The sequence below is a fragment of the Bombina bombina genome, chromosome 2 (genome assembly GCF_027579735.1).
Source record: "Bombina bombina isolate aBomBom1 chromosome 2, aBomBom1.pri, whole genome shotgun sequence".
Taxonomy (NCBI): domain Eukaryota; kingdom Metazoa; phylum Chordata; class Amphibia; order Anura; family Bombinatoridae; genus Bombina; species Bombina bombina.
Window position 1 is genome coordinate 322,873,027 of NC_069500.1, and position 25,301 is coordinate 322,898,327.

Below are 25,301 nucleotides of genomic sequence, written 5' to 3' on the forward strand. Positions count from 1 at the left end.
ATCACGCCAAAGAAAGCAGGGTCATATACGTGTATTAGGACATAGACAGAGTCATGATACAAAGACAGGTCAAGAGGCAGCAGGGATTCTTTACAGGTAAATCAGCAGAAATAATAATACCATCCAGGCAACAGACTGGCTGACTCAATGTTTGGGCCTAGAGCAGTGCTTCAGAACAACTTTTAAATATCATACCAATAATTAGCAATTGATATAGCTAATTTCACTGGTTCAAATAATGTACGTTAAAGAACAATATTTAAATGTTATTTTTGCATTAAAAGGGTTATGGTAAAGCTTTTTAAAGGGACATCTATTAGAAATTTGTTATTGTTTTAAAATATAGAAAATCTCTTTATTAACCATTCTCCAGTTTTCCATAACCAACACTGTTATATTAATATATATTTTACCTCTATGATTACCTCTATCTAAGGCCCCTTATCTCAGTGCTTTTTATTTTTATTTTTACAATCTTGCATTTTAGTCATTTAATACTGGTTCTTGTGAATCCATTATCATTCTCTGTGGGAGTGAGCACAATGTTATCTATATAGCATATACGAACAAGCACTGTCTGGCTGTAGTGGAAGATTGTAAAACGTCAAAAAAGATAAGGAGCAGCCTGCAGGGGCTTAGAAATAATCAATCTTAGAGGTTATAAAGTATATTACTACAACAATGTTGGTTATGCAAAGCTGGAGAATGGGTATTAAAGGCATTATCTATTTTTTAAACAATAAAAAAAAATCAAGTAGAGTGTCCCTTTAAATTAATTTAAAAACTGACTGTGCTTATCCTCTAACTAGGTACATACTGCTTGCTGGGTGATATGTAGTCCTACAGCTTAACTGGTGGACATTAACACACCAAAACCCTAAAAGTATTAATTTTTCAGCACAGGAATTTCCATTAAAAATAAAGTCTAAAATACAACCAAGATAAAATTGCTTTCAAACCATTTAAGGCAGTTACATTTTTGAACAATCATCTATGAGAGCTGTTGCTGAAATTCCTTAACCTATGAAGACCTTTACATGGTTTAGATGTTTATGTGTGTGGCTCATGTAAACAAGCTCCTTTGTTTGAGTACTCTTTATTTGCTGCAACACATTAGAGGATAAGGAATTATGAATATCTTCAAAAAGAAGGGAAATGACTTGTTTCAGCACAAATTGTGAGTCTTCCCCCTAATTTCTCTCTCTCTCTCTCTCTCTCTCTCTCTCTCTCTCTCTCTCTCTCTCTCTCTCTCTCTCTCTCTCTCTCTCTCTCTCTCTCTCTCTCTCTCTCTCTCTCTCTCTCTCTCTCTCTCTTTCTCAATTTGAGTAAGAATGTTAAAGGGACAGTCAACATTAAAATTGTTATTGTTTAAAAAGACAGACAACACCTATACTACCCATTCCTCAGCTTTGCACAACCAACATTCTTATATTAATATACTTTATAACATTTAAACCTCTAAATTTCTGCCTGTTTCTGAGCCACTACAGACAGCCTCTTATCACATGCTTTTTTATTTGCTTTTCCCAACAGGAGACTGCTAGTTCATGTGGGCCATATAGATAACATTGTACACCCGTGGGTTGTGCACAACACAGCACTAACTGGCTAAAACGCAAGTTAATTGATAATAACTAAAAAGTTTCATGTGATCGGGGGGCTGTCAGAAGAGGCTTAGATATAAGGTAATCACAGAGGTAAAAAGTATATTAATATAACCATGTTGGCCGTGCAAAACTGGGGACTGGGTAATAAAGGGATTATCTATCTTTTTAAACAATAACAATTTTGGAGTTGACTGTCCCTTTAAGTATGGCTTGGATGTAATTTTTGAGGAGTGTGCATGATCACAAAAGGTGACATTTTAAAAATAAAATATGTTTGTTTCAGAAAAACAAAAAAACAGGTCAAGTTGCTTTCTAAAAAAAGTATATGTGGAGACCTGCGTGGCTGGAAATCAATCCATTAAATTATTTGGCTTTTTTTTAAAAAAACGTAAAAATAGTGGAACCAATTCTGGGGTTTTAATCAAAGCTACTAAAGTAGTTCTAAAAAGTCAGATTTTTATTTCACTAATCATATATCTATGCTTGGTTAATAACAAAATAATTGATACAAATGTTAATAAAAATGTATTGTTAACTACCCAAAAAACTCCCAGTAAAATATATCAAGGGGATTGAAATGGTAAATACGGCTAAGTATCAGGGTTGTTATCATATCCTAATGTCAGATTACATTTAACATCAGATGATGGTTGTTCTTAGCAATTGGAAAAAAAACATACTCATTGAATCATGGAAGCAAGCAGATTTGTATCAATGCCTGGTTTAAATCTGGGTAATTGCATCATTTTAATTGCATTATTTTGATGCTTTGATATTATAACATTATCGTGGTAACATTATCAACAAAAACAGGTATGAAATTTGCTGAATGTTTTGACATAAGAGGAAAAAAAACAGCAGGAATTTCACTGAAAGTATTAGAAAAAAATGCTTTCAGTGGAGTGTAATTTAATGTATTAGTAAGTCTTGATCCTGGATATATATATATATATATATATATATAAAATATATTAACTCACCGGTCATGTTATTAGGTACACCTTACTAGTACCAAGTTGGACCCCCTTTTGCCTTCAGAACTGCCTTAATTCTTTGTGGCATAGATTCAACAAGGTGTTGAAAACATTCCTCAGTGATTTTGGTCCATATTGACTTGATAGCATCACGCAGTTGCTGCAGATTTGTCGGCTGCACATCCATATTGTGAATCTCCCGTTCCACCACATCCCAAAGGATTGAGATCTGGTGACTGTGGAGGCCACTGGAGTACAGTGAACTCATTGTCATGTTCAAGAAACCAGTTTGAGATGATTTGAGCTTTGTGACACGGTGCATTATCCTGCTGAAAGTATTCATCAGAAGATGGGTACATTGTAGTCATAAAGGGATGGACATGGTCCACAACAATACTCAGGTAGGCCGTGGCATTTAAACAATGCTCAGTTGGTGCTAAGGGGCCCAAAGTGTGCCAAGAAAATATCCCCCACACCATTACCCCACCACCACCAGCCTGAACCGTTGATACAAGGCATGATGGATCCATGTTTTCATGTTGTTTACGCCAAATTCTGATCCTACCATCTGAATGTCACAGCTGAAATTGAGACTCATCAGACCAGGGAACAGTTTTCCAATATTTTATTGTCCAATTCTGGTGAACCTGTGCAAATTGTAGCCTCAGTTTCCTTTTCTTAGCTGACAGGAGTGGCACCCATCTGCTTCAAGGTTCGACTTGTTGTGCATTCAGAGATGGTATTCTGCATACCTTGGTTGTAATGAGTGGTTATTTGAGTTACTGTTCTATCATTTCAAACCAGTCTGCCCATTCTCCTCTGACATCAACAAGGCATTGTCGTCTTTCTTCCCTTTCTTCCCTATTCTGATGCTCGGTTTTAACTTCAGCAAGTCGTCTTCACCACGTCTAGATGCCTAAGTGCATTGAGTTGCTGCCATGTGATTGGCTGATTAGCAATTTGTGTTAATAAGCAATTGAACAGGTGTACCTAATAAAGTGGACGGTGACTGTATATAAATATATATATATATATATACTGTATATATATATATATATATATATATATATATATATATATATATATATATATAAAACTGATTTTTAGAATGAAGGGCACTCTCAGGGTTTGTGATAATTGCGTAACAGCAAAAACATATTTTATTCTTAGTATCAACACTTGTTTATAGTCAACGTTTCGGCTTTCACAGAAGCCTTCCTCAAGACAAATAACATCTGTAGAATAAAAGAAAGAACAACCAATATTTGCAACCATATGTGAAAAACAATCGTGACAATATATACACCCAACACCAGATATTTATGCTAATCAAAATAAAAATAGGAATAAACAAGTATATCGAACCAAGGATATCCAGCTAAACGCGACCATCATAGCCACAACCTGCCACACTATAGCACCAAAGATAAAAGAAACTTATATCAAGCTTAGAAGCGTCCACCACATAAACCAATCATTAGGGAACAAGTTTAGAGAAGAAACCCAAGGATGCCTAGAATGAGCTGTACTAGAAGCAACATGTAAGCATAAAGAATTATAAAGCACATATTGAGCATCTGAGAGTCGGTCTTATAGGGCATTCTATAAAGAATCAAGTTAAGGATAGAACTGAGCACGCAACTTGATAAATACAAAAAGGAACTCATTAGTTTCAAAAACAAGAAACTAAACTCAGTTGAGATGGATTATAGGGAAAAAAATATTTATCAATGGCTCTCTGGCAAGAACAATCCTCACAGGTGCAGAAGATATGAGCGTAGACCAAATTCCTTGGTCAATACGGTTGATACAAGTGGAGGAGAGTCAAGTGGCTCTGACAATACCGCAGGAGCAACGAACAGACCACAATACAATGATAGGGTTCTCACTAGATCTCAGCGAAAGCCTCCTTTGCTTCCAAAAAACGACGAGGGATTGGCGAAAAAAGACACAGGCCAGCAAATAGGAGGGGAGGTTGGTGGAAGAAAACCACCAAGGAGTTGAATAGTAGAGAGGGGGTCATGATCAACATAAGTAGCCGACCACTTGATATTGATGAAGCCAGAGTCCTGAGCAGAGGACTGAGCTTTGTACCTACATCGAAAACTAACGTCTTTGACCATTTGGTAGATCTACATAAGCTTAAACGAACGCTTAAATTGAAGGATCACTTCAAACTTTCTCCCCCAACCAAACCCAGGCCTACACTGTCTCGACCTTCTGAATTTGAACCTAAAACAACCCATCCAACCATTAGAACCTTTACAAATATTTGTATTCGGGACATTGAGCAAGCCTGAAAGAACCAAACACCCCATCGAAGCAAGAATTGAGTGCTCTGGAAAGGCTCAAAAAAGATGACACTATCATCATACGTCCAGCAGATAAGGGTGGGGCTGTAGTGGTGCTGGACTACTCCTATTTTAGGACTGAGTTACAAGGTCAATTGAAAGATGCCACCACTTATCAGAGGTTGGCGTTCAACCCCACCATGATTTATAAAAAGATGTTGGACAACAGCCTACTGATGGCATCTAATAGTGGATATATTGATGAAGATACTTTGGATTTCCTGACTGTTGACCATCCAAGGTATCCTATAAAATACACCATCCCAAAAATCCATAAAGACATCAAAGAGCCACCCGGTCGACCCATAGTGTCCGCAGAGGGATCTCTTTTCCAGAACCTATCCATCTTTATTGATTTTCATCTACAGAGTTTGGTCAAGAACACAGAAGCATTCCTATTAGATTCTATTCAACTGATACAATTGCTACACAACAGAATATTCCCTGCAAATTGCATCCTGGTTACACTAGACGTGAATAGCCTCTACACGGTTATTCCGCACAACTTGGGTGTAGAGGCCATCAGACAGTTCCTGGTATCCAGTACGGAGTATGATGGCCCCCCTATTGAGGTTCTGTTGAACTGGCTCCTGATGTGTTTAACACACAATTACTTTCGATTTGAGGACGCATACTACTTGCAACTGGTAGGTACGGCCATGGGATCCAGCATGGCGCCATTGTATGCGAATCTCTTTATGGCATGGTTTGAGAAACAGTTTATCTTCCTGGCCCGCAACTCCAACATCCTACTATACAGAAGATATATTGACGATTTATTTGTCATCTGGGGTGGCACCCATACAGAACTAACAAAATGGATACAATATCTGAATGAAGCTGAACCATCAATTACTTTCAAGAATGAAAGCAGCGAAGAACAAATTAATTTCCTTGACCTATGCATCTTAAAATCAACTACTGAGACTGGGTGCAGGCTTAACACCACATTGTACTCTAAGCCAACCGACCAAAATACATTGTTACAAAGTGACAGCTTCCATCCAACGCAGCTTAAAGCCGGGATTATTAAATCCCAGTTTCTTAGGGTCATCCGCAATAATTCTAACCCAATAAAGAAATCCGTACAGCTTAAGGAAATTAAGTCTAAATTCCTTGAAAGAGGTTACAGGTTACAGAAAGAGGTTACAGTACAGAAAAGAGTAGAGCAAATAATGAATGAGGTCGCCCATTTGGATCAAGCAACTCTCATCCAAAGGAAACATAAGATTGGTGATGAGTTAAGTAATCAGCAACTGAATTTTGTTACTGCATTCAGTCCAGTCATGAATAAAATAGGTGGCATTGTTCGCCGAAACTGGCATCTTATCAGTGGAGACCACACGCTGCCTTTCGTTGAAATGCTGCCACCCAGAGTAGTGCATAGGAGTGGCCACAGCCTTAAATCATTACTGATGAAAATGGATCCTTGGCGGAGTACTCAGACCTGGTTGGCTAAGACTAAGCCGGGCTGTTTCAAATGTGGGAATTGTGTTACTTGCAATTCGTTGCTAACAGGACAAAAGTTCCACCACCCACACTCAACCAAGATGTATCTGATAAGGCATCGCCTCACTTGTACCTCCCAATTTGTTATTTACTTTCTCACATGTCCATGTGGGAGATATTATCTAGGCAAAACCACCACAACCTTTCGGGAGAGACTGGCAAACCACAAGAGTGCAATCAGAGCTGCACTCAAGGATGGTGTATCAGATCAACCGGTAGCTCACCACTTTTTGGAGTTCAAACACCCTGCTTCCTCTCTCAATGCTATGCTGATTGACACAGTGGTTCCACCAAGAAGGGGTGGTAACAGACATAAAGAACTTTTGTGCTGTGAAAGCCGATGGATATATAGACTTAATACTCTCAGCCCCCATGGACTCAATGTACTTCTGGATTATTCTGTGCTTTACTAACTTTGATTGTATTCCACTTTGCCTAAAAAAAATTTTTTTTTATTTTTTTTGTATAAACGTTGTTCTGAGGCTGTTTGAGCTCAAATTTATACACCACATGATCAGTTTACTTATGTCTTTTCAATACGGACCATTATGTCCACTACATTGTTGTACGTTGGCACCGGTGTACTTTGTTGATATGTCTCCTATACCCCATGGGTGGGCGTCCCTTGCATTGTATTTAACTGATTGGTTAATGGCTTTGATGGTGTTCCTTCTTGTGTTACTGCCACCATGTAGTAATTAGAAATTTATTTTGCCTTAACATTTATGTGTACTGTTTATGATGTTTCTAGCTTCTGTGGATGCGTCTATATTGCAGCTGGCTGTGTGCCACTTATGATAGTTTGGTTCTATATGATTGTTGTATTTAGATATTTTGCGCATTCAGAAAGTTTGATTAGCTTTTCCACTCCCTGGGGTTGTTTCATTGATACGGTTCTATTATATGTAAGCCCTTGTCGTTTTTTCTGTGTTTAGGTACTTTGAATGATTGCAACTTGTATATCCTGCACATTTATTGACATTTATGGGTCAGTCCGTTGCTTGGTGTTATAGCTGTATGAGTGGTTTGGTATCGCTTCCTCCACTCACATCACATTGTATTAAGGTACTGAGTGGGACTCTGCCCGGTACATGTTCAGGCCAAAGTATGCCACTAGTTTATGTTGCTTGTCATCGGTGTTAAACAATGTAAATGATGATTCTGCACGGAGTGTGTCCCGATTGACACAGTTTGATTGAGGCTCGGTTAAGTACAGCTGTATACGTTACGTATACATACACACCCCCGCAACTGACCTATGATAGGTCTTGAAGGTATATTTATAGGCTTCCAGGTGGCCTACAGGTTATACGATTTTCCCTGTTTGGTGAGCGCGGCTGGATGCCGTCATGAGGTACGATTGAACTTTTTGTATTGACAGCAATGTGATTGAGTGTTCAACTTTATACTGTTATCATCTGTGGCATTAATTGTAAATAGCGGTTTATTTTGCACATGGCTGCTTGGTGGTTTTTGACAAAGTCCCCTTTTGTTAAGGTATATCCCACTGTGTTCTCCTTTGCAGTAATGGGGTCTGACTCCTCATATCATGTGGCTTAGCTAGTATTTACCTGGATCATTCGGTGAACAACAATACGTGGTGTTTATATAGGCTTTATCACAGAGCGTACAGTTACCCATTTGGTATGAATATATTTGTTCAGTTCATATCCAACTAACATGCGGGATATGCTTCTCCTGCCTGATTATGATACAAATGTAGGGCTGTTTTTCTTTACACCTATACATTTAGTTTGGCCTAAGTGTGCTGACATTCACTTAGGTACATTCCGGTTCTACTATGATGCACCTGGGGTGGTGATTTTGTGACTTATGGGGTAATAGGCATTGGTCTGTTATATCCCTCGACTCACGCATCGTCAGTAACCAAATTTGGTTTTATATGTACAAGTGGTTTATTATTTCACTGCAATGGAAGATGTGTGATCTAACTTGAATGAGATTGGTTATGATGTTAATACATTTTGATGCAGTTTAAGCTTATTGAGCAATCTAAGCAGGTTAACCTTGTGACATGCAGATATTATTTTCAAACGCCCGCTAGTATATTTTGGTTTTCTTTTGTGTTATTGTTGGTGTTGCAACGTGTATCCTGGTATTTTATAGACTTAGACTCTATTGTTATTAATACCCACCTATTCCAGACTCTCTTGAGTTCTATCCTTAACTTGATTCTTTATAGAATGCCCTATAAGACCGACTCTCAGATGCTCAATATGTGCTTTATAATTCTTTATGCTTACATGTTGCTTCTAGTACAGCCCATTCTAGGCATCCTTTGGTTTCTTCTCTAAACTTGTTCCCTAATGATTGGTTTATGTGGTGGATGCTTCTAAGCTTGATATAAGTTTCTTTTATCTTTGGTGCTATAGCGTGGCAGGTTGTGGCTATGATGGTCGCGTTTAGCTGGATATCCTTGGTTCGATTTACTGGTTTATTCCTATTTTTATTTTGATTAGCATAAATATCTGGTGTTGGGTGTATATATTGTCACGATTGTTTTTCACGTATGGTTGCAAATATTGTTTGTTCTTTCTTTTATTCTACAGATGTTATTTGTCTTGAGGAAGGCTTCTGTGAAAGCCGAAACGTTGACTATGAACAAGTGTTGATACTAAGAATAAAATATGTTTTTGCTGTTACGCAATTATCACAAACACTGAGAGTGCCCTTCATTCTAAAAATCAGTTTTATATGCCCTTTTGAGGATTGCACCCAGGTACTTGAGCTTCTACCAAGGTTGGAGTGCTGGAACACCCGCTGTTTCAATTATATATTTTTATATATATATATATATATATATATATATATATATATATATATATATATATATATATATATATATATATATATATATATATATATTAAAGGACCACAAAATGCAGTAGAATTGCATAATTAAAGTGAATGTAAATTTTGATGCTAAAGTGCCCGGTTTTTAAAACTTTGATTAAAAACAGGGGCACTTTAATTCATAAAAATTTACATTTCACTCCTGTTGTGACAAAAAACTTACCTTTTAAACTTCACAGCAGCTCCAGCTTTCTCCGGTCTCACAAGCCATTTCTGATGTCAGAAATGATTGATAGGTCATTCTCCAATCACAGCTTCCCCCCCGGGGGATTCAGTGTCTGATTCACTGCTGTGATTGGAGGAAGCCGATGCCTCATTTTAGACCCAGGAAGAGGCTTTGAAACAGGTGGAGGAAGCTGGAGCTGCTGTGAAGATTAAAAGGTAAGTTTTTTTCACAAACGGAGTGAAATGAAAATTTTTATGAATTAAAGTGCCTCTGTTTTTAATCAAAGTTTTAAAAACCGGACACTTTAGCATCAAAATTTACATTCACTTTAACAAATGCATATTTTTTTTTCTGGCAATATTATTTTTTCTTCCATTTTCTGGCCCCCTGTAGCATGTGATAGAAATCAGCCAATTACAGACTAGTGTACGTATAGCCTTTGGGCTTGTGCACATGCTCAGTAGTAACTTGTGCCTCAGAAAGTGTGGCTATAAAAATGCTGAGCAAAATTTAATAATGGAAGTAAATTGGAAAGTGTCTTAAAACGGCATAATCTTTAGTGTCCCTTTACAAGGATTATGACTATATATATATATATATATATATATATATATATATATATACATTTAACCAGATTCAACATTGTATTGTAAATTATCAAATAATATATTTAAATATTTGAGCCTATACATACACAGAAGATGTGTGAACCACGACCTTATTAATGCCATTCTCTGTCTGTCGTACCCAATCTCTTGACTGGGAGATCATTATCTTTACCCCACCTGTCTATCTTGTCTATAATATGACAGCATGTGACAAGTTTTTTCATTAAGATCAGCTCGCCCTTTGACCTGATTAGCCTTTTCTATTTATTAATGGCTTAGCTCAAATTTGTGACCTTCTCACCCTTATATGAATACAAGCTATGCTGCAATATAAAGGTCATAGTTTCAAAACAAGCCATGTCAATTATATTGTATGGGTAAGATCTAACTTCTCTTATGTTCAAGTCAAAATTTTCCTTGCATTCCCTTTCCCCTTGGTATTTTTCACTAACCTTTTGTTTTCTCTGCCTCCCTCACAGGAGTCTATGCATAAACATTTAAGTTATTAATTATACCTTCTGAACAGTTACCAGGAAACCAGTGCATGCGTGTCTGAAATCAGGAGCCCCACAGAACAGCTGAAATTAAAAATGTGATAAGTATGACAATGTTTTCAAGTTGTTTTGGAAACCAGGATTTTTACAGTGATTCTGCAATTAGATCAGGATTGCTCTCAGATTTGTTTTAGGCTTCATAGAAACAAGATATGAAATGAAAAATATGTATTTTAAAAAGTTTACTAATGATGTAAGTAATAGTTACTTATTTAACTAGACATATCATGTTTAAGTTTATTATATAATTTTACAGGATTTCAGTTAAAGGGACACTCAACTTCTGTCACTCATATGAAGAAGAAGTATTTAAACATGTAGTCATTTTTGTTTTATTTGGCATTGACTATATTAAAGTTCATTGAATATTAGCAGGAAGTAACCTTTAAACAATGGCCACAAACAGGAAGTACTATCAGAATTGATAGGAAGTGCCAATGAACAGTAGTAGAAAGTACACAATTGATACAGCTTTATTAGTATTAAATTACATTTAATTAAACTTTTTTTTTAATGCAAAAATATATAAATAATTAAGCATGTTAAGATGATGCTATTTAGTATGATTGACAGGAAAGTACAATATCCCTTTAAGTGGAAATAGAGGTTTGCATGCAATACATTATAAGCGTTTGTTGTAGAAACAAAAAACTAAAAGAAAGAGTGCACCCCATAGTGTGTTATCCTGAGACCAAACAATAAGGCTTCCCTAGATTCAATTGCGCTTACAAACTATACAAAACAAGGAAGCAAGTGTTTGTATAGTCATCGCTTGCCCCTCCAAATTTAGCACCCAGTACTCACCTGAAGACCCCAGGCATATTATTGTGGTCATAGTAAATTATTGTAAAATATATAGATATAATCTGATTCATCAACCTTGAAACAGACATAGTATTTATAATATAAAAACCAAGCCAAACTGAAAACAATTGGAGGAGTGGTTTACAATATGCTGTTAAATACAAAACACATTTGATGTATGAAATGAATATGAATTAAAAAAAAAAAAAAAACCTTTACAACTTTTGACGCTGAATAAAAACAGTTTAGATAGAATTTAAATCTGTACACATAAACTCCATAACTAACACACTCCATGCCCCTGTCTGCTAAAAACAAAAATAAAAAAAATATACACATAATATACTCTATTTCAATAAAAAGTTGAAATTCAGTGTAAAATATTAAGTAGATAAATGTGAAAAAACATATTGGGGTAGATTTATCATATGTCGGACGGACATGATCCGCTGTAGCGGATCATGTCTGCCCGACATCGCTAAATGCCGATAGCATACGATGTTAGCATTTATCATTGCACAAGCATTTCTGGTGAAATGCTTGTGCAATGCCTTCCCCTGCGCATTCACAGCCAATCGGCCGCTAGCAGGGGGTGTCAATCATCCCGATTGTATATGATTGCTGTCCGCGACCTCAGAGGTGGCAGATGAGTTAATGAGCAGCATGACAAATATACTCCACTGTCTCCTGTCTTCATAAACCTAACTATACTGTCTGAGAGAGGAGGTGATCATAATCATTTTAACCTAAAATGGAGACATTAAAAAAAAAAATTCTCTTAATGTGGTATAAGCTTTACAAATAATATGTAAGTGGTGTTATATCCACAAATAAAAAGAAAATTGCCTTGATAAATTCCACAAAAATATCCAGGAAAGCAAAAACTAATCAAAGAGAGACATCTTATGTCACACACTAAAGCAAATTTAGGCTTCAGAAGTGATAGTACAGAGCTATAACACTTAACTTTTATTCAGAGACCCCCCCCCCCCCCCAAAAAAATAATAATAAAATACTGTCAATTAAAATCACAAAACACACAGTTTCATGAATTCCCAAATAAAGGCACAATCAGTGGGCTTAACACTATGCTTTCAATTTATGACCACCACAATTATATTATAAAAAGTCCAAGGGCATAGTCTTACTCCGTGATATTGTAAATTTAATTATCATTCAAAGTACAGATTTTCACTCTAATTCCATGAAAGATGAACAGGATAAAAGGGAGGAAGAAATGATCAGAATTAAATGTGATAAATTGAGATGGGATATTAGGGATTTTGAAAGGGTAGGGTACTCACATGGGATGATAAGAATTTGAAATTAAGGGTTAATCCAACATATTCAACAGTGACTAATGACGTTTTCTCCTCATCTGATCCAGTTCCCTCTGAGGAAAGAGATTTAGATGTGAGTAAAATATTTTTTATCCATAAAATGGGAGACACAAACTAATAGGTAAAACAGATGAAAAAGTATGACCCCTAAGGATTTGGGACACATTTGGATACAAAGGAACCATCAGCAAACAAACCAGAGTGGAAGACTGGGGCAAGGTAATAAAGTTAAAGGGCCATGATAGTCCAAAAATTACGTGCTCTAATTGGTTAGAACATGTAATTTTAAAAGTATCGACCCTACACTACTGTGTGTTTAACTCCACGAAGGAGTTAAACACAGAGTAGAAGTACCACTGTGGACCTGCAAAGCATTGCTGGTCACAAGTGGAAACAGCCATAGATCCAATCATTAGTGCTAGTCACTTGATGAGCTATTAACGCTGCTAATTGGATCAGTGGTGGGTTCTGTTTAGGACCAATAGTGCTCCATGGGTCCCAAGAGGTAGAATTGCCACTTGGAACCCGTGGAGCATAGTTGTTCCTGAGTGGATCCCACCTCTGATTCAATCAGCAGTGCTAGTTGCTTGATGTGCGACTAGTACTGCTAGTTGGATCAGCGGTGGTTTCTACTCTGGACCAGTAGTGCTCTGAGGGACCCAAGCGGGACTTCTACTGTGTGTTTAACCAATCAAAGCATGTCATTTTTTTACTATTATGGCCCTCTAACCTATCCAATAAAATCTTAACTGAGCATCAGATTGAAGTACTGCAGAAAAAAATGTATTTTTCACTAACTCAGAATGTGGATGTATTGGAGATAATTAAAGATATTTATTAATTTCCATGCACATTGTCATTAAAAATGATTTATTAAACTCAATATCCCTAGTGAGGAGGAAACAATACAGGATTTAACTGACCTTTTGACAGAAAATTAATGAGATATGAATAATAATAATAGTAATTGGTGAAATAAATTTAATATTCAAAGCTAAATGTATGCCTCACCTCCCTAAAATTCTGAAAGTTCAAGTTTATTTAAAAATAGCTAAAAATTAACTGATGTCTTTAATAGAGGTTAAAAAATGTTGTATTTGGTGATCCGACAGAATCTTTCCTAGGGAACTATAACTATTTGAGCCATTGAGCTAAACTAAAATGAATTATTACTGAGAGAGAGCTCACATTTTTAAAAACTGTAAAATTTAAAATGGCTGCTCCCCCCCTACATCATAAGGATTCCACAAATCTACTGGGATATCTCATAGTTTTAAGTAATGTCAAGTTTTGTGAGCAAGCTAGCAAATATTTGGACATTACCATATTGCATTAACTTTTTAGTTAGATTGGAAGGGATTTTGCTGGCAACACATTATGAAGAGTAAATAAAAAGAGAGAAGCGCTCAACCTGAGAACGAACAATAGCATAATAGCTTGTTCTATGGCTAGTTACCACCCAAGAAGCAGCCTCTTTTTGCTCAACATGTGTCTTTCACAGAGAAGAACTTTCCTGAAGCATATCAGTCTGATCCTGACTTCACAGTACAGTCCAGCCCCGAAAATACCAGGCAATCCCTCTCTGAACGAGAGAAACAGCAAAACCCCAGACGTACGTTTCGGCCTATTGTGGGCCTCGTCAGTGAGGTGCAGCCATATCCCTCTAGGCACACTGAGCAACGGGTCCACGTCTGGATTCCCGCATCACACTTAGGGAGACTTCCCAAAATGTCATAATTTGCATAAATAAAAAGAGAGAAGCGCTCAACCTGAGAACGAACAATAGCATAATAGCTTGTTCTATGGCTAGTTACCACCCAAGAAGCAGCCTCTTTTTGCTCAACATGTGCCTTTCACAGAGAACTTTCCTGAAGCATATCAGTCTGATCCTGACTTCACAGTACAGTCCAGCCCCGAAATACCAGGCAATCCCTCTCTGAACGAGAGAAACAGCAAAACCCCAGGCGTACGTTTCGGCCTATTGTGGGCCTCGTCAGTGAGGTGCAGCCATATCCCTCTAGGCACACTGAGCAACGGGTCCACGTCTGGCTTCCCGCATCACACTTAGGGAGACTTCCCAAAATGTCATAATTTGCATAAATAAAAAGAGAGATGCGCTCAACCTGAGAACGAACAATAGCATAATAGCTTGTTCTATGGCTAGTTACCACCCAAGAAGCAGCCTCTTTTTGCTCAACATGTGCCTTTCACAGAGAAGAACTTTCCTGAAGCATATCAGTCTGATCCTGACTTCACAGTACAGTCCAGCCCCGAAATACCAGGCAATCCCTCTCTGAACGAGAGAAACAGCAAAACCCCAGACGTATGTTTCGGCTTATTGTGGGCCTCGTCAGTGAGGTGCAGCCATATCCCTCTAGGCACACTGAGCAACGGGTCCACGTCTGGCTTCCCGCATCACACTTAGGGAGACTTCCCAAAATGTTATAATTTGCATAAATAAAAAGAGAGAAGCGCTCAACCTGAGAACGAACAATAGCATAATAGCTTGTTCTATGGCTAGTTACCACCCAAGAAGCAGCCTCTTTTTGCTCAACATGTGTCTTTCACAGAGAAGAACTTTCCTGAAGCATATCAGTCTGATCCTGACTTCACAGTACAGTCCAGCCCCGAAAATACCAGGCAATCCCTCTCTGAACGAGAGAAACAGCAAAACCCCAGACGTACGTTTCGGCCTATTGTGGGCCTCGTCAGTGAGGTGCAGCCATATCCCTCTAGGCACACTGAGCAACGGGTCCACGTCTGGATTACCGCATCACACTTAGGGAGACTTCCCAAAATGTCATAATTTGCATAAATAAAAAGAGAGAAGCGCTCAACCTGAGAACGAACAATAGCATAATAGCTTGTTCTATGGCTAGTTACCACCCAAGAAGCAGCCTCTTTTTGCTCAACATGTGCCTTTCACAGAGAACTTTCCTGAAGCATATCAGTCTGATCCTGACTTCACAGTACAGTCCAGCCCCGAAATACCAGGCAATCCCTCTCTGAACGAGAGAAACAGCAAAACCCCAGGCGTACGTTTCGGCCTATTGTGGGCCTCGTCAGTGAGGTGCAGCCATATCCCTCTAGGCACACTGAGCAACGGGTCCACGTCTGGCTTCCCGCATCACACTTAGGGAGACTTCCCAAAATGTCATAATTTGCATAAATAAAAAGAGAGATGCGCTCAACCTGAGAACGAACAATAGCATAATAGCTTGTTCTATGGCTAGTTACCACCCAAGAAGCAGCCTCTTTTTGCTCAACATGTGCCTTTCACAGAGAAGAACTTTCCTGAAGCATATCAGTCTGATCCTGACTTCACAGTACAGTCCAGCCCCGAAATACCAGGCAATCCCTCTCTGAACGAGAGAAACAGCAAAACCCCAGACGTATGTTTCGGCTTATTGTGGGCCTCGTCAGTGAGGTGCAGCCATATCCCTCTAGGCACACTGAGCAACGGGTCCACGTCTGGCTTCCCGCATCACACTTAGGGAGACTTCCCAAAATGTTATAATTTGCATAAATAAAAAGAGAGAAGCGCTCAACCTGAGAACGAACAATAGCATAATAGCTTGTTCTATGGCTAGTTACCACCCAAGAAGCAGCCTCTTTTTGCTCAACATGTGCCTTTCACAGAGAAGAACTTTCCTAAAGCATATCAGTCTGATCCTGACTTCACAATGCAGTCCAGCCCCGAAATACCAGGCAATCCCTGTCTGAACGAGAGAAACAGCAAAACGCCAGACGTACGTTTCGGCCTATTGTGGGCCTCGTCAGTGAGGTGCAGCCATATCCCTCTAGGCACACTGAGCAACGGGTCCACGTCTGGCTTCCCGCATCACACTTAGGGAGACTTCCCAAAATGTCATAATTTGCATAAATAAAAAGAGAGAAGCGCTCAACCTGAGAACGAACAATAGCATAATAGCTTGTTCTATGGCTAGTTACCACCCAAGAAGCAGCCTCTTTTTGCTCAACATGTGCCTTTCACAGAGAAGAACTTTCCTGAAGCATATCAGTCTGATCCTGACTTCACAGTACAGTCCAGCCCCGAAATACCAGGCAATCCCTCTCTGAACGAGAGAAACAGCAAAACCCCAGACGTACGTTTCGGCCTATTGTGGGCCTCGTCAGTGAGGTGCAGCCATATCCCTCTAGGCACACTGAGCAACGGGTCCAAGTCTGGCTTCCCGCATCACACTTAGGGAGACTTCCCAAAATGTCATAATTTGCATAAATAAAAAGAGAGAAGCGCTCAACCTGAGAGCGAACAATAGCATAATAGCTTGTTCTATGGCTAGTTACCACCCAAGAAGCAGCCTCTTTTTGCTCAACATGTGCCTTTCACAGAGAAGAACTTTCCTGAAGCATATCAGTCTGATCCTGACTTCACAGTACAGTCCATCCCCGAAATACCAGGCAATCCCTCTCTGAACGAGAGAAACAGCAAAACCCCAGACGTACGTTTCAGCCTATTGTGGGCCTCGTCAGTGAGGTGCAGCCATAACCCTCTAGGCACACTGAGCAATGGGTCCACGTCTGGCTTCCCGCATCACACTTAGGGAGACTTCCCAGGTTGAGCGCTTCTCTCTTTTTATTTATGCAAATTATGACACTTAGGGAAGTCTCCCTAAGTGTGATGCAGGAATCCAGACGTGGACCCGTTGCTCAGTGTGCCTAGAGGGATATGGCTGCACCTCACTGACGAGGCCCACAATAGGCCGAAACGTACGTCTGGGGTTTTGCTGTTTCTCTTGTTCAGAAAGGGATTGCCTGGTATTTCGGGGCTGGACTGTACTGTGAAGTCAGGATCAGACTGATATACTACAGGAAAGTTCTTCTCTGTGAAAGGCACATATTGAGCAAAAAGAGGCTGCTTCTAGGGTGGTAACTAGCCATAGAACAAGCTATTATGCTATTGTTCGTTCCCAGTTTGAGCGCTTCTCTCTTTTTTTATTTATGCAAATTATGACACTTAGGGAAGTCTCCCTAAGTGTGATGCGGGAATCCAGACGTGGACCCGTTGCTCAGTGTGCCTAGAGGGATATGGCTGCACCTCACTGACGAGGCCCACAATAGGCCGAAACGTACGTCTGGGGTTTTGCTGTTTCTCTTGTTCAGAGAGGGATTGCCTGGTATTTCGGGGCTGGACTGTACTGTGAAGTCAGGATCAGACTGATATACTACAGGAAAGTTCTTCTCTGTGAAAGGCACATATTGAGCAAAAAGAGGCTGCTTCTAGGGTGGTAACTAGCCATAGAACAAGCTATTATGCTATTGTTCGTTCCCAGGTTGAGCGCTTCTCTCTTTTTATTTATGCACATTATGAAGAGTCTCTATATAACTAAATAAATCATGAATATGGATGTGAAGCTGTTGAGTTTTTTCTATAAATGAAATCTTTAAAAATGTGGATATTAATATTATTTTGTTAGATCTACTTAAATGGATGTTACATCACAAATACTTTGTTTTTGGCAACAATTTCTATGTTTAGATAAGAGGAACCACAATGGGATTTGCATGAGCTCCCACCTACACCAATATTTATTTGGGATGGTGAAAGTGAGAGAGCGTATTCATAGATGAATGCATGAGATTTATCCTATGGATTAGATACACAGATGATCTGTTCATCCTCTGGAAAGGGGATGATCAGAGTTTGAAGGAATTTATTACTATTTTGAAAGATTGGGCTCCATTTAAGAAGCACCAGACAGACAAGGGCAGACAACTCTGAACCTATTCACTCCACATCACGGTTATTGGGCAAAAAGCCCAAGGGGTTTGAGGTTTGCAGAATTGTTATGATCTTTTTTTACCTGAGATAAATTGTGTCATTATTACCAAACTCTAATAAAGATAGTAGGAATTTAATTTTTAGTTTAATTGGCAGTATTTATATACTTTTGGTTTTAGTTTTCCAGAACAAAAGTTATGTTTCAAAGATTTATACTCTCCCTTCTGTAGCCTACTTTTGCTTTAGTGTGTGCCATAAGCCAATAAGCTTTACACCAGATTTTAAATGTCACTATTTAAATTGTGAGAAAAAACTGCTTATCAACAGGTCAAGAAATTCATATATTAAATATATTTTTTTCTTAATTAAAATCTAGGCCAGTGTCATGAGATGCAGGACACAGTATAGAAGGTACAACGCTATTTTATTGCAGAGCATGGAAGTATACACCTGGTACAATACATCTCACTTAGTAACTGCGACATAGACAACAACGGACCTAAACCACGCCCCTATCCGGTGACGTCACTTCCCACTTCCCACTTCATCACATCTTCCCCCTTTTTAAAGGACAAAACTTAAATTTTTTGTATACTATATAACAAATAACAAGTTAAAGAAAATATCTCTATAAAAAACATGAATTACATCCTGATTTGAACATTGGGGTAGACTACCCTAGTCCACAGTGACCATGGGATTATTCTGCCCATACTTCCGGTCACTGCTCTAACTAGTGCTAATCCCGATATCGGGCCGGAAGTTTCACCACTCTTCCACTTGATGTAATTCTACATGAACTGTCCTCTGATACAGAAGAAGGTGATTGAGAGTCTGCTGGAGGCAAAGACATATCCCCACTGTGATCTTGCTGAGGGGAAGGCACCCCTCTTAAAACAGGGGATCCCAACAGCGGTGGTACTGAGGCATCCAGTTCCAAACTCTCAGGTACAGGCGGAAGATGTTTTCGATTTCGACGTGTGACTGTCCCTCCATCAGAAAGGACTACATAAGACCTTGGTTCTGGAGAGCGTCCAATTACCGTAGCAGGCATCTTCCATTTCTTCTCATCATCCAGTTTAATTCTGACACTTTGCCCCGCATTCAGCTCCTGCAAGGGCCTCACAGAGTGTCTCCTGTCGTAGAAGAATCGATAGCCCCGCTTTGCCTCTTCATCCCTCCTAAGGACCTTGTCCCGAGGAATAGAGCTAGTTGGCTGGAAGACACCCACAGAGGGTAGGGTGGTGCGAATCTGGCCTCCTAACATCAGCTGTGCCCGGCTAAACCCCTTGGCTTGAATGGGAGTCGCCCTATAGGACAAGAGGGCCAGGTATGGCTCAGATTGCTTCAAAATGAACTTTGTTGTTTGAACTGCCCTTTTAGCCATTCCGTTGGCCTGCAGGTAATTTGGACTTGACGTAGAATGGACAAAATCATATTCACTGCTGAAGGAACTGAACTCTGTGGAAGCAAACTGCATTCCGTTATTGCTCACTACCTCCATTGGTATGCCCCACCGGGCGAACAAGCGCTTGAGACGAATGATAACGGCTTGACTTGTGATCTTATTCAAGGGTGCAATCTCCATATACCTGGAATAGTAGTCAATCATGACTAGGTACTTTTTCCAGTGCAGTTCGCACAAATCAGCAGCTATTTTCTGCCACGGGCCTGCAGGCAGCGGAGTAGAAATCAAGGGCTCCCTTCTCTGAGTAGGCCGGCGTCGGAACTGATCCCAGGCCACCATACTGCCATAGCTGCCCTTTCTCTGCACTTTGTAATGCCTAAGTGGCCATCATTAATCCTGTTTAACATCTCCTGCCGCATGCTAACAGGAATAACAATGCGGTCCTGGAACAGCACTAACCCATCCAGCTCCGTAAGCTGCAACCTTTCTGACTGGTAAGAATTTAAAGACATCCAGGCTGCCCGACTCTCGGGCCAACCTTCTTTTATGTACTTTATAACTTCTTGAAGGTCTGCATCTAAATATGCCTCTTTTCTTATTTGTTCTAGCTTCCCAGAAGAGATGGATTTGGAGGCCAGAACTGAATCTACATACACTTTCACATCTGATTCCGTTGAAGACTCTTCAGCAGCAGCCAGCGGGAGCCTCTAAAGTGTATCTGCCACAACCAGTTGTTTCCCCGGCACATGCACTGCCGGAACGTTGAACCTGAGCAGCCTCATTAGAAGTCTCTGGCATCTTAGGGGTGTTTTGTCAATATCATAGGAGTTGATTAGAGGGACTAGCGGTTTATGGTCAGTCTCCAGACACTCTTTCTCAATTTGGGCGTATTTCGACTCAGCAGCCATCAGTGTACGGAAACAGTAGGCGATGGGCTGTATTTTGTTCTCATTCAACTGCAGGAGGGCGGCCCCTAACCCATAACTGCTCACATCAGCACTAACCACAGTCTTTTTGGAAGGGTCGTAGAACCCCAACACTGGGGCAGACCCCAGCAGGGACTTGACCTGCACAAAGGATTCTTCCTGTGAAGGTCCCCAGACCCAGGCAACATCTTTCTTTAGCAACTCTGTGATAGGGTGTAGTATTGTGGATAAATCTGGAAGGAACCTGCCCACATAATTTACAAGGCCCAATATTTGTCTCAGCTCATGTACATCAGAAGGACTTTTCATCTGTTCAATAGCACAGATTTTATCGGGGTCTGGCTTGATGCCATCCCCATTGATGATATGCCCAAAGTAACATAACTCATCTTTCTTAAAATGGCATTTATCCTTATTTAGCTTCAGCCCGGACTCTCTAATAGTCTGCAGCACACAGCTCAATTGCTGATCATGTTTTTCCAATGTAGATCCATACACCAAGATGTCGCCCATGTGGTCTCTTAGGAGAGAACTCATTTCTCTTTGAAAGATTTCAGGAGCAGAGGATATCCCGAAGGAGAGTCTGCAGAAGCAAAACCGACCTACCGGTGTAATGAAGGTAGTCAGTTTGTGGCACTCTGGATCTAGAGGTATCTGCCAGAAGTCGCTGGAAGCATCCAGTGTAGAGAAGAACTTCGCCCCAGCCAATTTCAGAGCTATGCCTTCAAGTGTCGGCAGCACACATCTCTCTCTATTCACCGCCTCATTCAGCCTTTTCAAGTCTACGCAGATGCGTACCTACCCATTTTTCTTTGCAACAGGCACAATGGGGGCACACCAGTCAGTTGCTTCAACAACCTCTTCAATAACTTCCATACTCTTCATACACAGAAGCTCCTTCTCCACTTGAGGCATGAGCGGGAACGGAATCCTACGGGGAGTGGTAATGCGTCAGTTTTAAGTGATATTCGGACTGGGTTGCAATTCAGTAGGCCCAATTCACCAAACATATCTTCTGAGATCTCATTCACTCTGGCTACTAGGCCCAAACCACAGGCTGCTTTTCTGCTCAATAAGTTGTTAACACTCTAACCTCTAATCACATGCACCCACATGGTGAATTTCCTTTGCTTTTACTCACAGTTGGCAAGAAATTTCCCCGCACAATCAATGCGGCCACCAGGAATATGGACTTTTGTTGTAACTTTCGCCAGCTGAGGCTGTCGAGGCAGTTTTATGAATGCTGCAAGGGACATAACAGTGATGTCTGCTCCTGTGTCAATCTTAAAGACAACTTTGACTCCCAATACAGTAAGAGTAACCCTCCAATCTTCTTCTGAACCCGGCCGTTCAACAACAGACCCTACAAAGGACAGTTGTTGACCCTCCTGGTCGCTATCCACCTGCATCTCCTTAATATATTCAGTTTTACACACTACTTCAAAATGGCCCATTCAGTTACATTTTCTACATCTTTTGTCTTTAGCAGGGCATATGACACTCTGATCATGGGCACGGTTGCACCGTGTGCAGCGGGCATGCTGCGCCCATCCGCTTTTGGGCCTATCTGTTGCCCTTGGTCTACCGCTCACACTGTGCCTTTCACTAGCAGCTCTCCTGAACTTCTTTTTCACCAGTTGAGTCTGGCGGGCCATCCTAATACCCCCACCAATGTTAAATCAGCCTCTAACTGTAGCTTCAGTGAGACTTCAGCAATTCCTATGACTATTCTGTCTCTAATTTGCTCCTCTTTAGCAACACTAAAGTCACAGAATTCAGCTAGTTCATACAGGCTGCGCACAAATGACTCCACAGATTCTCCCACACGCTGGGCACGTTTGTGAAAACAAGCCCTCTCATGAATCACATTTCTTTTGGGCCTAAAGTGGGCACTGAGTTTGTTCATAACAATGTCAAAGTCAAATTCTTCCCCTTCTTGGAAAGCAAAGGCATTGAACACTGACTCCACATCTTTCCCCATAGAGTATAAAAGAGAATTAACTTGTACTTCACCACTCTCCTTGTCCAGCTTGGAAGCAATCCTGAAGCGTTGAATTCGCTGACGCCATGTGGGCCAAGCTGCAGGCTGAGAGAAATAAAAAAGGCTCAGGTGGGGTAAACTTCGACATCGTCATCAATCAGGAAACAGAAGCGCAGGCAAGAACTTCTGACACCATGTCATGAGATGCAGAACACAGTATAGAAGGTACAACGCTATTTTATTGCAGAGCATGGAAGTATACACCTGGTACAATACATCTCACTTAGTAACTGCGACATAGACAACAACGGACCTAAACCACGCCCCCATCCGGTGACGTCACTTCCCACTCTCATCACAGCCAGTTTGTTCTGTAGGCCACACACCCACTGTAGGAAAGATAAAACAGGAGTTGGCCATGGAATTTACCATCCTTGTTACCTGGAACTTAAACACTTTATTTTAATATTAGGAAATATTTATATGATATTCTCAGACATTTAAAGAGGCATTCAACATAAGCTTAAATGCCCCTAAAATGGTTAATTAGTTATAGTAAAATCACTTCTTACTATGCACTGATTGGCTATAGCAACAGCTTTCATCAATCTTTTCAACAGCATAAAACCGAATTGCTGTAAAATAGTAAAGCCCTGCAAATTTTGAAGACCATTTGAAAATTTTAAATGTTTTAAAAATGTGTTAATATGGAAATCTTTGCAATACTTATTGTATACAGAAACATCTACTTTGCAAGTTTTCCTAGACTATTTGGAATCATTCTATTATGTTGTACATGTGCAAGACACTCAGAAATGGCCAAATGAGACATATATTTACATACATGGTATCAATTCATTAAAGCTCTATTCATTGCTATTGTATAGTCAGTCTACTTTGGCCAGGGCACACATTTAGATATGCATTGATTATGGGATATCCTGTACAGCGAAAGGCATCTGCAAGAATAGTGAGATCAGGAACCCAGTTGCTAGAAATGGTGTGTAGCAATCACTTTCTGTTAATCTTTGTTTATAAGTCATACTCACACTGCCTATGGGCTCCATTTATCAAATTTTGACCAGACATGATTCTCTCTAGAGAATTATGTCTGCTGGACATCACCGCAGGTGGACAGCATAAACCGTCTGCATTTATTGTTGCACAAGCATTACACCAAAATAGCTTGTGGAAAGCCAATCCCTGCTTACTAGAGGCCAAATGGGTGCTAGCAGGGGCTATCAATCATCTAGATCGTATAGGGGTGATTTCAATCCGCAACCTTTTTACATGGTGGACGGGCTAAGGAGGCAAGACTGAAGCGATGGGCCTCCGAAGCAGCAACTTGATAAATGGAGCCATATGTCTTAATAACTAGGCTTTAGAACAGGGTTTTCTTATTACATTATTGTACTCCTGTTCACAGGGGAGCAATTCCATTTAAAAGTTCAATAATGTTGATGCAAGAACTGAAAAACATGCTGTTGTTTATATGTTTGGCCTTTGTGTTCACAAAGACGCAACCTCATTTTAATGATCGTTCACCAGGGCAAGTTTCTTTTTAAATCACAATCACAAAGGTACAATCTCATTCAAACATCTTCTTGGTGCATACAATGTGCAATAGAGCAGCTTCATATTTTACAGTTTCAGTACTGTTAAAATCGAGTTTTAGAAGTTCAACAAATTCCTTCTAATAGATGTCCATGGTCTGCTTCATGTTTTCATATGTATATCACGCCAAACTAGAAACAGTCGGCTAGATTACGAGTTGTGCGTTAGGGTAAAAAAGCAGCGTTAAGAGGTCCTAATGCTGCTTTTTTACGCCCGCCTGTATTACGAGTCTTGAAGGTTTAGGGTCACTGCACACTTCTTTGGCCTTACCGCAAAACGACTTACGTCAACTTTGTAAAGTCTTTTTTCTATGGGACTTCCATAGCACTGGTATTACGAGTCTGTCCTGGGAGGCCAAAAAGTGAGCGGTACACCCTCTACCTCCAAGATCCCTAACACATTTAAAAGTCAGTAATTAAGAGTTTTATGGTACAACGCTGTAACATAAAACTCATAACTAAAGTGCTAAAAAGTACACTAACACCCATAAACTACCTATTAACCCCTAAACTGAGGCCCTCCCGCATCGCAAACACTAAAATTAAATTTTTAACCCCTAATTTTCCACTCCGGACACCGCCACCACCTACATTATATTTACAAAAACCTAATCTGCTGCCCCCAACATCGCTGACACCTACATTATATTTATTAACCCCTAATCTGCCACCCCTAATGTTGCTGCAACCTACCTACACTTATTAACGCCTAATCTGCCGCCCCCAACGCCGCCACCACTATAATAAACATATTAACCCCTAAATCACCGCACTCCCGCCTCGCAAACATTAGTTAAATATTATTAACCCCTAATCTGCCATCCCTAACATCGCCGCCACCTA